This window comes from Falco punctatus (genome assembly GCF_963210335.1).
Source record: "Falco punctatus genome assembly, chromosome: 12".
Lineage (NCBI taxonomy): Eukaryota > Metazoa > Chordata > Aves > Falconiformes > Falconidae > Falco > Falco punctatus.
Window position 1 is genome coordinate 6,211,951 of NC_137592.1, and position 14,309 is coordinate 6,226,259.

The following is a 14,309-nucleotide window of genomic DNA, read 5'->3' on the forward strand; positions in this document are numbered from 1 at the left end:
TTTAGTCTAGCTGCAGCTGTTGGGCTCAGAAAGGGTTACAGGCATGATTTTCAAAGGTCAGTAATACCCAGTAGGTAAAAACAGTGATTTCCATGTGCTTTTCTGACCCTTGGAAGCTTTCGTCTATACTAAAAGACAGCACTACAAATTCATCTCATATGAAAAATAGCATAATAAAATAGATAGAGGAGGGTCATGGATAAATTATTCCTCTGCAAGAGACTTTAGTGATCCTAGATAGAGAAAATAAAGTCCAACATCTTAAAAAGGAGAGTATTCTCAGATAGATAGAAAAAATATATTCTTAAATGAAAACCACGTTGATAATAAGTACCATGCTGGTGCCAATACTCTGCCTAACTTCTTCTGTGCAATTAAAGACTGTGCTGAAAAGCAAACTTCGGCCTTGCAAAAGACAGATAATTTAGACCATGCTTCAGCATCCACATTCCAGAGTCTTTGGCTTCTCCATTGAGGATGTGAATGAGGAACAGCAACTGCAGAGGCAAATATGACAGTAGTTGTACTCATGGATGACTGGCCATGAGGAAGCACATTGAGTCCTCCACCTCCCTAAACACAGGCCTTTGACCCAATGGAAGAATGCAAAGATCCCGCTGGGGCCTGGCTGTGAATATGACCCAAATATTTTCAAATACTTTTTCAAACACTGTTTTAAAAACCTTCCATATTCAAAACTTGTAAGGGACTGTGCTGGATCTCAGCTCCAGTTCTCTAATCCTTAACATTTTGGCTAGCAAAATTTCTAATCCTGTACCAAAGTGTAGTGTCCAGAAAGTATTAAGCACTTAAGTTTTATACATTCTTACAGTTTACTTAAGATTAATGTAAGCATCACTTCTTATAAACATTTACATACTTTGGCCCTGCTAATAAAGTGTATCCTTGCTCTCTTTTTTTTATTGGGTAGCTATAAATTTGTAGAGAGAGAAAAAGCCTATGACAGCAATGGAGGTAGTGTGGCCCAAGCCAAAGCAAATTCATATATGAGGAAACAATGGGAAGCTGGCAAAACAACATGAAAAAAAGGAAGTTTATTGGATACACACAAATAAAAGACCACCCTATGTGTGGTATATATTTGTGCTAAGTCTCACATCTTTTCTGTGATATATTTTTTTTACAAGGTTCTAAGCTTTTTTTATGAGATGAATAAAACACACAAGAGCAAAGTCTCCAGCAGTTAAAGGGCAGTAGTAGATGTCTCTGCTACGCATTTGCTTCTAATAGAATTCCCATTCACTTTCCTTGAGCAAATCAAAACCGTTGTTGGAAAAAGTTCTTTAGAGACCAATGACCCAAATTATCCTTTCCCAAAGGAAAGAAAGAGGCATTAAATGTTTGGAAACCTGCCCCCAAACATATATGCACAAAACGCACTGTTGAGCAAATGAAGTGTACAGTAGTTCCTACTGAAATCCCTGTGATTTTGAGCTCTGAGAGACTTCAAAGGGCCTACAGCAGAAACCTGTTCAAAATCCCACACTGCCTTGCACTCTCCTATACAAGTTTGTTCAGTTTACCTTGGATATGCAACATTTTCCCTCATTTGAATTCAGCTTATTGATTTTATGTCGTCAGCCATTTTGAAATCATACGTTCCTCCAATATTAGTGAGAGATCTAGCTCTTGTCTAGCTCTCTTCTCATACCATTTAGCCTGTCAATTTGAATCACCAATAACATTCTCCAGCCCAAGTCCTCTTTTTTGGCTGCTCTGTTTTGCTCTTCTCCTCTCCCTCCCCTCTTTTTGAGGGAAGCTTTTAGTTATGCACAGTGATTACATTCTTCTAAGGATGTGGTAAGTCCAACAGGCTTTGGTTACTTCTTGTAAGGCCCTGAAACCTGTCAGTGGTGAGGGAAGGATACTGGCCTCCAATGTGTGGGAGAAATGACTAAAATTAAGCATATGACAAAAATTAGCAAAAGAAAAAAGGAAGCTTCGACACATGGAAGGAATTTTGGTGAAACAAATAAGATCTGCTGGTCCCTTCTCATATGATTCAATGATTCTGTTCTTACACTGCAAGTTGCAGTAATGGAAAACAGAACAACAGTTAGAGGGTGGGAGGTAAACTGAAAACAAAACATTATGTTACCTTGTAATGCGAAAGACATGAGGGTTACATGTTTATAATGCATTAAAATGCACCACTCGTCCAGATAAAATCCATCTTAAAATCCTTTCATTCATTTGTTTTCTGATATTTAAGGTATTAGCACAATTCTACATTTTACAAAACAATCCAAGATCTACCCAGAAGAAAGGATTGCTGTCCCTCTTTGTCCAGTAGTCTTCAGATTCACAGAGTCTAAGCAGCAATTGATCTCTGGAAAATATCTTTGTCAGGTTCTGAAGCAGGCTGCTGTAAACTCTGCTAACTCATGGTTATGAAGAAAGCAGGTCACCACATTTCCTGACATAAGGGTCTCAGCTATGAATGCAGCTTTTAATTTTCTACAGCAGGGTTCATTAGCTTTCACCACCCATTTTTACTACAGTAGCACCACTTTTCAGTGAATACGTCTGTAATGTTAACATTTGTCACCACTGTGTTGGGAATCCTTCAGTACTTGTGGTTCTTGTTGAAAAGATTTGGCTCTACCAATCAAAGACACTGAACCAATCAGACCTTTCACCTTAAAAGCATAGATTTCTAGTAGTGATAGATACAAGGAAGAATTCAAAGAATCACTGGTGACTAAGGAAAAAGGCACTAATTAGGCACTGGAGAAAACTAGGTGTTCCTTTTATTTGGGAGCCTAAGAGCATTCAGTTCCAAATGGGTTGAAACAACACATAATTAGCCACCTTCAAGTGAAAGAGATGAGAAAGCAAATAAAAATAATTCAGTGGTAATATTATGGGTTTCTATTTCTTCATACTTAGACCAGCATTACTATTCTGAGAGCCTGGGAAGACAATTTTGGTAAAATTCAGGCTCACAATTCTTACACTGGTGTGTTTGCCCACAGTTGAGTCCTCACCAGGTTACTGTGTGCGGTCCTCTGAAAGCACCTCCTGCACAAGTTCATTAATGTTCCACCAATCTGAGTGTGCCACAGCACTGCATCTGTTCTTGGCTTCTCTATTGTATACCCTAGGCACCAAATCTGCAGCAGACAATGAAAGCAGAAGAGCACACAGCTTTGAGTGCCTGAAGACTCTTTCATCTTCATCTTGGAAATACACTGACCCAAGCAAAACAAGCAAAGTACATTTATAACACAGCCTCTTGCCTCTCATTCCTTCCTAATGTTTTTTTCTCACTCATTACTGTCCAGAGAGTCAGCTCAGAAATGCTCCGAATTTTGAGGAGGGTTCAGGGCAGTGTACACATTTTCTTGCGGCTCACGGTGTCTTCAGCAAATAATAGTCTCTCACTTTCAGTCTTCTTTGGCCTTACATGGTCCAACACTAAGAAGCTGTCCTGTTTTGCAGAATTAAGTTGTGTGGTTTTGCTTCAGCAGGTATTCAATAAGGAAACAGCAGAGCTGGGCATCACTGCACAGGCTGGCATTTATGGTGCTGAATTGGCACCTTAGTTTCATGTACAATGAAGGCAAAGAAAAAAGATGCAGAGATCTTAACCTGAGATTTCTAAGAACCATTGTGCAAACCAGTTAATTGGAGAGGTGTGTCTGAAGCCATGCCTCCTGCCTGAGGTTAGGTACTTAATGTACAGGTGCAGTGCAGCTTCCTCTATAGGACTAGAGGGTCAGAATGAAGTCACTTCTTGCTGTTACCTATTCAGTTCATGGTATTCTGCAAGGACTATGTGTCTTACCTTAGGTAATCACTGAATAAAAAATATGACCGAGACACAACAGAGATGCTATTTCTCATTCTTAGCAAAGGCTCTCAAACACCCTACGCATTTTCTGATCCTATACATTTTGCAGTGTCTAGTTAGAATTAACTTCAGAGTGGAACAGAGGCCCTTGCATCTATTTAAGACTTGAAGAACCTACAGAGCCCACTTAGAGCTGTTCTGACTCCCACTGAAGCCTACAAGGGCTTTTCCATTGACCTCGTAAGAAGATAGATCAACCTCATAGGAAAGGCTTCAGTGGAGCAAAAATAATTTCTTGCCATGATTGTACTTGGTTTGCCAGAGAGATTAATTCCGGATATGGTGGGTGAGAATCAAAGTTTGAATTTCCACTGTACCAATGCGAAATGAATGGTAAGAGGTCTTATCCTGTTCTCCCTTCCACTGCCCAAAGCACCACTGCCACCTGTAAGAGGACAAAACTTGAACTCATACAGACACAGTTATATAAACTGACATTCCAGTTAATAGTCACTTCGGAAATTCCCAAGCTATGAGCTGTCCTGCAATCTAGAAACTGTGGTTTCCAGACATGAGCTAAATCACAAACCACTGTACAAGGAGTCATTACAAACATTCCTTCTGTCATTGTTTCAAAACAAAGCTTGTAATATTTTAATCCCATGACCACAAGAGCTTGTCTGTTGCAGCATATAAAGACTATCCAGTGAGTTAAGGAAAGCACCCCAGCTTTCACCACACCTCCACTCATTGACAAGTCTGCAGTCAATCAGGAATATTGGGAAAAGAGGGCCACAGTGGGACAGCTAATGGCTTACCTACAGCAGTAATGATACATATGCAGATGATTATAAAGACTCCCAGCAGATACTATCTGCTCTTCCCACAGGTGACATCAGGAACAGTATATCCCCAGAAAGTGGGAGGCATAGGTTCTAGGTCTTCTTCAGTCTCATGCTTAAGCTTGCATTCTCACTTTGCAGCCAGGACTAACTCTCTGTAGCCATGTCCCTGTGCAATGAACAGTGTCAAGCTCTCTGAGTCTCCAGGACAGTGAGCAAAAGTATCTCTATAGCCTGGAGAGGGGGGCACGCAGTCCTTGTCTCTACCTGCGGAACATTTTAACTTCATCTTAAACCTAAAAACGTCACAACTGTCCACATTCTGAATTTCATAGCCACTAACTTTAACAGGCAGATCTGTTTGGATTGCTTTTACCATTTTTTTCCTGCACCTCACCTTCTTGAAGAGCTTCATCTTCAGTGTTAGAGCAAGTTCTGATTAGTTATCAGGTGGTAGCATCCACCTGAGGCAAAGGCTGCTGAAAGGAGTATCATTTAGCTTCTCGGTATTGTGCACAAAACCTCCTTCTATTCTCCTGTAATTCAGTGAACTCACAGATTACTTTGCAGGCATTCTGTTTCTGATATCTTTCCTTAACAGCCGGCTTCCTAAACTGTGACCTCTGAGAAGCAAAGAAATGATGACATTGTGCATGGTCATATGAAATCCGAAGACCTGACATACATGGGTGAAATTATCATCTATGTATTTTGTTGCCTGATTATTCCTACCTTGATTCAGGAAAACCAAGAACCTTGCAGAAGTAATACACCAAGGTAAAAAGGGGAGGCACAAAATAGAAGAAATTAATCCAAGAACAATTATTTTGTCTCATCTTTTGCACCTAGAGTGCCTTGCAGGGAACTATTCTGAAGCAACAAAATACAACTAAAATTTTGTCACATTTAATTCCATGGCAGAATGCAGAGGTCTGCAAAAGTAAAAATATCCAAGTATTTCAGCCCACAAAGATTCCAAGAAAGCGACAACAGTTAGACTGAGTCAGGATAACAAAAAAAAAAAAAAAAACCAAAACCCAAACTTTCTGAAGTTTCAGGACATAGAGAGAATTCCAAATTTTGCTTGATCAGCTGAAACAATTTAGGGAATAAATTTCTCTAACTTTACTGCCAGAACACTTTAGCAAAGAATTTCACATCAACATCACGTAATGATAGAGCTGTATAATATAAGACATTCTGAGTCCTCTTCCATGGCTTTCCTAGTAAGATGACACAAGCCTTGGAGAAAGGCATCTTTCAACTTTCTAGAAATCTGGAGGCTAAAAAAATGCTAAAGATTTAAAATATATTCAGGAAAAAAGCAAGCTGAAACAGGGGCTTTACTTGTTTTCCCATTAAAGCTGCTCTTTTCATTTTCCTTCACTGGTTAGGTCTTTCAGATCCATTTGAAAACCTGAATTAATCCTTCTATAGGGCAACACTTCCAGTTTACACCTTACACATTTTAAATGCTTACATATTGAAATGTGTTTCAAAGGCTTCTTGTGGCATTTTGTCATGCCATATTGTGATATTTGTGTCTACAATTGTGTCTACCTGTAAAAAGCAATTAACATCTGCTTGGAAGGTATGGAGACACACTTGTTTTCATCCTGTTAACCAGACAGAAGAACTCACCATCAGTTAAGTGAAGGACTGAATATTGCACAGTCCAACTGAAGCTACCTAAAATGACATTTGTAACAATTTGTGTGGGGCCGTGGGAAAAGCCTTATGTAAGTAATGCCCCTATAAAAATGCATCACAAATTTAAGAAAGTAGATTTTGGCAAGTAACACCTTCCTTAAGGAAGTTTTTGCTGACTATGCACACAAGCTCTTTGGGATGGATGTGGCTGACCAGTAAGCCCAGTCCAGATCCTGACAATTGTCCCTGGTAGGAATCTACAACTATTTAATTTTTCTTCTACAGAAATGACAAAAATGCTTTAAAGTTAGAGACCAGAATAATAAAACCATGTCAGTTTCTACAGAGAAAGTGTGTTTTGGGGGGATCCTTTGATATGCTTTGTTTATTGTTGCAAGCAGTTGTAAACCACAGTCTATTTTCATTGTTGCTCTGATCTGAGTTGCACATCTGGCTGTCAGTGTTGTGTCAGCTTGAGGGGAGACTTTTCCAGAGATCTGTGCATGATAAATATGTGTAATCTGTAGCATGGTGTGCAGGTCTGGGATTTCTTTCTTTCACCTTTCAACCTTACACTGAAGGCTCATAAGCAAAGCACAGTGGCTCATTAACAACATCCAAGGTTTCCAGCTAAGCCCAAAGCTCCCTAGTACACACAAAACTTTCAGAAAAATGAGCAAGTGGCATGCCAATTTGGTCGTTGTTAACCACTTTGACCAAAACCTTATTTGTTTGCCCATGTCCAATAAAACAGCACATTTTAGTGGTCAACCCTACTGTTGCGTCCCCACAGGTCCTGTGGAAATGTCTGATGCATGAAGGCACTTGGATTGTCTGAAGATTAGCACGGCTACCATGCCTTATTTAAGCATTCGCTAGTAAACATGGAGGTAACAGAAAGAGGAGATACCAAGAGGTGACCTGTTCCATGGCATCAACAAAGCACTTAGCACCTCTGCTGTACTGCTGTGAAGGGAAAGCCAAAAGTTTGTCTAAGCCCTTCAGAAGCTGTACACTCTTACAGAAGGCTAAGCATACCTTACTCCTGCAGCTACTTAACTGGGCAATTAGGCATCTCCTGCAACTATTTAGATCATTGCAAGGCTTCCAGGCCTAGGCAGGTTGTCCTAGCCTAAAAACTGGTACACACTCAGTTGATTTACATCTCAGTTCTCCTACCAGAGAGAGATGTTCACTTAAAGAGGAAAAAATTGGAGGTCCTGTCCTCATGAGCTGAGTCCCTCACACAAGAATCTCTATATATCCACAGAGGAGATTGTGCCCCAAAGAACTTACTGTCTCAACAGGCAAAGTTCACAGCTCACAAGCAGAAAACAGTGAGCTAAATCACAGTGACTCTAAGACCTATTTCTATAAAAGTACTTACATACTTAAAGTCAGGAATTTAAATCTGAGCACCGAGCTGAGAAATTCAAATCCTTGAGAAACTTTTAATGAAGCTTGCAAATGTGGACATTACCTCTAACCTTCATATTGCTCAAAATTTCCTGAGCGCTCAGAGTGCTCCATGAAGTCCAGTGTCCGACTACACCCCCCCATCTCTGTATGCTATGATTACAGCGTAACTCATGGAAACTCCTAACACTCTGAAAACAAAGATACTGAGTACTAAGGAGAGCATTGTTGGATTTGAAACTCAGGCTATTATATTCATGTTTAATACATGAATTTGGAAAACACAATTAGACCAGAAATGTATTTTGAATGTGCTTCATTTAGTTTTGCAACTCCCTGCAAACCACACAATCTGGCTGGTTTATATAATATAAAATTTTACCAGATGATCAGCAAGCCACAATACTTCATACATTGTGTATGTACAGATGAGCTGTAAATAGGCTCTTTCTTTCCTATGAAGAAGGGTTCTTAAGTGCTTGATACACCATGGCCTTTACTTCTGTAAATATTTTGGACTCCTAAACTTTGGACTCTGTAAGTCAGAACAACCTTCTTATAGTAACCCGTTAAAAATTAATTTGAAATTATTTCTTCTATGTTCAGATATGAAAAAAAAGAAAAGCACAAAAAGTGACTACATTGTGAAAAATCTAAATAATGTGTCTTGAAGAAAAACTATGAAAATTACAGAGGTCAGTGCCAGCACCAATGCCAGTATGCTCTAGACATTCTAAATTCGGTCCCATCAGGAGCAAAGTTGAAAATAGTATTTAGAACCATCAGTGTTTGTAATTCTAATGTTTAATCCACTAGATTAGGCAAGATCTGGATTTTAGAAATTCTTAAACATTTATGAAATAATGTGTATGCATTATCCCCAATATACTAATGTACTTTGGGAGATCGGGAAACACAAGCTTTAGAGAAGCTGCTATACAGAAAGAAAGAATCCACATATTCATCCCATATCTGAATCACTAGAAAGCAAGATCCCTCAAAACAGGTTGACCTTTCCAAGCCTGTATAGAATACTGCATTTATATACCCCTGATAAATGATACCTCACTTATACCTGTGAATGATCAATCATGTATTTCTGGACTCAACTCCTAGTAGACTGCGGTTAAAAACTCTTAAAATCAGGAGGATTGCAAAGAGTGCTTCTGTAATCATGTAGAAAGTTCAGATGTTAAGATGTTTGTCCTTCCACCCTCCCTGAACTCAACTTGTAAGTTCAACAGTATCTTGCTCTAGGCAAACAGTATTTCCTTTCTTACCACCTGTAATAGGAAGACATTTCTTCCTTTCTCTGTCCCTCACAACACCAGTGCTCCATTGCTTCATGGAGCTTATCTTCAGCATTAACTGGATATATATACACCTTAAAATCAAGAATTCCCAGTTCAGCCACAACTCCTGTTCCCCAATCACACACGTTACATAAACATCAGTTTCCTTCCAGGCTGTCTCTTGGAGTCAGCTAATTCCTTCAGAAACAAAATGCAGGTGCAACTCTGGCTACAGTTCACTTCATGGAACGTTCTCAAGAAACATAGTGAATGAGACTGCTGAAACTTTGTCTCCATCCTCCATATGTAGGGCTCCATTTTTCCAGCAAGATTTCTATCCTTGGACAACAACATTGCATGCACCAGGGCTTGTGACAATTCCATGCTTTAAGATCCTCACTCTGGTGGGCTACAGCACAGGCCCTACATAGAGTATTTTAAGATATTTTGAGCTATAAAAACACCACAAGTAATTGCAACATCTGCACCATGGAGAGACAATATGAAGCCCAGGACTAAGTGCTGTATAACATGAACATGGCAAGTCAGCTCTACATGCACTTAGCCCAGGAAGAATGTGCACACAGGTCATGTAGAGCGCTCCCTCTACCCTCCAAGAATTAAGTGTGTTCCTCTGTATTTCCCGATTCCCTTTGGAGGCCTGCTGCTTGCAGGAAGGGAAGGTTGACGGCGTTTTGATAACACTTTTTGCACAATCTGTTTCTACTCCAGAATAAAGCACATGATGAAACAGAATACTCCTCCTTACTCCTAGTGAGGCAACAAAGTATGATTCTGCTGCTCTGAAGGACTTCTGTTCACTGTCACAACCTAATAGGTCAATGTTGGACAAAAAAGGTCCAACTTACTTTGATTTTTCAAGACAGCAACTGCATCCTTAGGAACTGAACATAGTATTAGGAGACATGAAACATGAGTTAGAACCTGTATTTTAAATATTTTGCTATTTAACTTTGGACTCACCACGTAAACAAGCTATATCAATAATGTTTGGGAGCTAAGTAAGCCAAAATATAGTTCAGTTTCCAGAAGGATGCCACAATACCTCCATCAGAACATTCCCAAGACACATTAATTATGTCTCATTAACAGCCTCAGGGACCTTTTCAAATGAATAAACCAAAGTCATACTACACTGTCCACTCACAAAGGACCACAAAGGTCTAAACTTAAATCTACACCTCATCATAAACAGCTGGCAGACCAGAAATTACACTCTTTCACTTGGCATCTGCTGCCACGATAAGGTCTTTTTTTCCAGTGGAAACAGGACAAGGTCCTGGACCACACAGTAAGTGATTCCCCAGGATGAAAAAGTATTCCACATTGATGACCTTGTCACCACCATTTTGACAGTCTTTCTATCATGAGGAAAGGAAAATTTACAACAAGTGCATGATTGGTGGTTTTTCCTATGCATCGGGATGAAGAGACGGTTTCTTGGAAGAAAAGTACTATTTAAAGACAGATGGTACCTTCTGGTCCAAAGTCAGTGCTTAGTTTTTACCACTGCTCTTCAGGAGTCTGACAGCTTCTGTTAGATATGAGTGATTTTTATATGCAAAATATCAGGGGAAATAATCATAGCCTGATAAACAGGGCTCCAACTGTGCAAGCAAAATGGAATATGGAAGAGGTTTCCATACAGTCCCATTGCACAGTTCCCTCAAAATATAGATTACTTTCTCATCCTTTTTGTTTCAGAAACTGTGGATGAATAACATTTTATGCTCTCAAAAAATAATCAAATGAAAGATGAAAAGATAATCGAGTTTTTTTCTTTTTCTAATTCCAATTATTTGCCCATAAAAAAGCAGAACATATTCCCACCAAACAACAGCCTCACTGGAAGAGTTTTGGTTTAGCAAGCCTTTCCCTCCTCCCTGTGCCCAAAGATACATGTTGCCATGAAATGGCTTTCACCCACCTTAATAGAACAGTAAAAAAAAAATAAAATTATTTTTTTCTTCACTGCTGGCACAAGTCTCCAAACAGGTTAGAGTCCTATCAGCAACTTTGACACAGACTTTCCATCTAGAGCTCTACATTCTTTCTCACTGATACTGAAAAGATTATTTAAAAAAGCACAATACCAATCCCCCAAAACTGTATTACAATTATTTCTACCCAGAAACATGCAGCTTTTCTGCAGAATGCACACTCACACACATAAAAGGTTGGAGAGGGGTACAGCTCCTTAAACTGTTTTTATGTTATAAGCAATGGAATTTACAGATGCAGGAAAAGACTTTTAAACATAAACCAATGTACAATCAGGCTAGGATTTGTATTTTCATAGAAAGCTGCAAAATATGACATTGTTACAAAAGACTTCGTTTTCTTCCCATGAGTTTTCCCATCTGTGAAACTCAAGGAATAGAAACAAACTTAACAGTGGCAACAGGATATCTGTCAGTCCAAGATGAACATATGAAAGTACCTGGTAAAGCATCTTCATTTAATATCATTTAAGTGCAATGTGATAAACTTAACTGACTTGCAATAGCCTCTTGGTCCTATAGGGTCTGTAACCACCTGTCTAAAACCAGATCCATCGATGCTGAGGAGGAAATGCTAAGCAGAAATCAAAATTCCATTTTAGCAGCAAAGCCTGGAGACAACATTAATCCTAATGAATAGAACTTGTCCAGGTATTACACTGCTTTGCAAAAAACCTTGGAAAAAATCAGCATGAGATGATGAAAGGGAAATGAAGAGAGGTCCAAATAAATAACAGTTCATGAAACACTGGACATTTTAATTTCCCCTACATCATCATAGCTACTTCAGCAAAATTCTAGCTAAGAGAACAGCTGTGTTAAATCTCATAAATTAGAATGAAACCTCATTAGCTCCATCAATTCCTTCAAAAATATTTTTCCCTTTCAGTTTTGCATTTCCACAATAAGATGTTACTTTTGCAAGGTACAGATGAATCAAAATGCCAGCAAAAGCCTAACAGAGACATTGCCAAGACTAGCAAAGTTCAATGAGTTCTGAAGTTTTTTCTGATGCAATTCCAGCTTATAAATGGTCCAGGCTTTGCAAATTTTATGGGCCATCTGCAGGCATAAGATAATTTATGTCCTCAGAATTACATCAGAACTTTAAACTCTTATTTTCATGAAAATAAAAAAAAGCATAAAATTTATGCTTAGCAAAACTTCTCTTCTTATACCTAATTATATCAGCAAAATCAATACACAAAAGCAGATGTTTTTTCACACTTCCTAAAATGTGGCATCCTTTCATCATTCTACAAGACATTTAGGCATTTTTAATGTTCTGTCTTCTACCTCTTCTTAATTGCCTTTCAGTCTTAGCAGAGGATCAGTGAATAAGGACGGGGCACAGGAAGAAGTGACCTGAACATTTATCCAAACCACAAGCCAAAATGCTTGTGGCTTGACAAAGTTTGGTTAATATTTTTCCCCAAGTTTTGGCTCACCTTGGAAGTAAATGTAACAAAAACTCTATCAAGAGAAGTCTATTATTGTAAGATTCCCTTTCTGGTTTTGCACAGGTGTAGTTTCAAATCATCTTGATATCCCATGCACCCAAATGTTTGTGTAACAGAGCACATGAAACCGGACACATCTTGTTTCTCTTGCACTCTGAAGTAACCCCAAAGGAACCAAATCCTCAGTTATAAAGCACACATTTACACAGTTTGTGTGCATCACTCAATACATGCCCATACTCAATATTCTCAAATTCCTCAACAGAACAGTACTGCTAGTTAAGTCATGCATTAAACTCAACAGTCAGAATGGAGTTCACATGTTTGTTTTCCAGGCACATCCCCCATTTCCCTAATGAATATTATGATGACTTTCTTTTGCTTTTAATTCCAATAATTTTGGTTAAAGGAATTGCTGTAGGTAAGTCCAAGGAAGCCCAGTTAAGTTAAACATGATGATGTTTATTGGCATAAGGGTGCCACCTATTGTCGTGACAATTGATATGAGAAAATCTTCAGCAGACTTTTTTTGGAAAGTATATACTTCAGATCAATTCCAACCCTTTAGATGATTCAGCTTTGGCAAGATTACATTTCTGTGTAACACAGTCTGTACATGTCTGTATCACTTCTTCCACTATGTCTTAATGCTGTGGAGCATGGTAATAGCAAGCTCTGATTGTGGCACAGCAATTATATTTTCATACTTGAGTCTCAGAAGTTGGTCTGCTATACCCATTACTAGGATAACAAACAAGGTCCCAAAAGTGTCTGTATACATCAACATCAATGCTAACACATTATATATATTTATCTATGTATGTAAATATAGAATTGGCAGGATTTTTCAGTACAAACATATGTATTTGACAAAAACATACCTAATACTTTTCACTTTTCACGATTACTGAATTTTTAAAAACTATAAACTGGTTCAGTATCTAGATTGTATTAGGTACTTATTTTGGGGTGGTGGGATGGGGCAGCAGACGGAATAGCAAGAGAGCAGTTCTACTTAAAACCCTGGAAAAAGCACCACTATTCCACTTTGGGAATGTTAAAGTACTTCCCAAAAGTATTCTTCCATTTCCTTGACCAGCCCCACGTGCAGCCTTTGTAACCATGCAAAGGATAGTTTTCAGCTATAAAAGCGATGACAGCTTACTTCAGTGCTGACATAACGGTAATAATAACAACAACAACTATGTTCCATGTGTTTTAGGCCTCTGATTTTGAAGACTAAATTTCAGTGCACTTCCAGCAACTCAAACCATTAAACATTACATGTGGGAACTACTATTAACTATGTAGGGAAGGCAAAAATTGTATAAATGAATGTACTTTCATGTAAGGAAGTGCATACTCCCGTACTTCATTTTCTGGACACTTACCTTTATACAGTGGTCTTCAGTAATGGGTAACAATGTTGAGGAGTCAGACCACCCAGCTGCTGCTAAAACCAAAGAAACATCTATTTCCAGGCCTACTGTTTTGAGGACCTTTATGGTGACAACTCACTGGCAGAATAAACACTGCACTGTGTGTCAACAGATCACCATCTACCTTTTTTTTTTTTTTTTCCAAACCACCAAGCCTTAACTTTAAGCAGCTCTGAGGGAACTGAAATGGCACCATGACACCATGAAGCTGGCCCATCATATAAAAGCCTAGCTAGACTCACTGGATTGCCTATCTAATATATTCCACAGTTTTGCCATTCTTCAGAGATATCAGGATACAGGTGGGCAGTTGTCTCAGAGCATTTATCTGGTTTGGTATAGATCCATGCTAGGTTTGAGCTTTCAGCTTAAGTC

The 14,309-nt window shown here is 38.8% G+C and overlaps 1 long non-coding RNA gene across 3 annotated transcripts in view; it reads right to left on the minus strand.

Annotated features, from left to right (window-relative positions):
• Nucleotides 1–14,309, minus strand: part of LOC308071978 — a 378,690-nt gene that overhangs the window by 317,464 nt on the left and 46,917 nt on the right. The gene's annotated exons all lie outside the window — the stretch shown is intronic.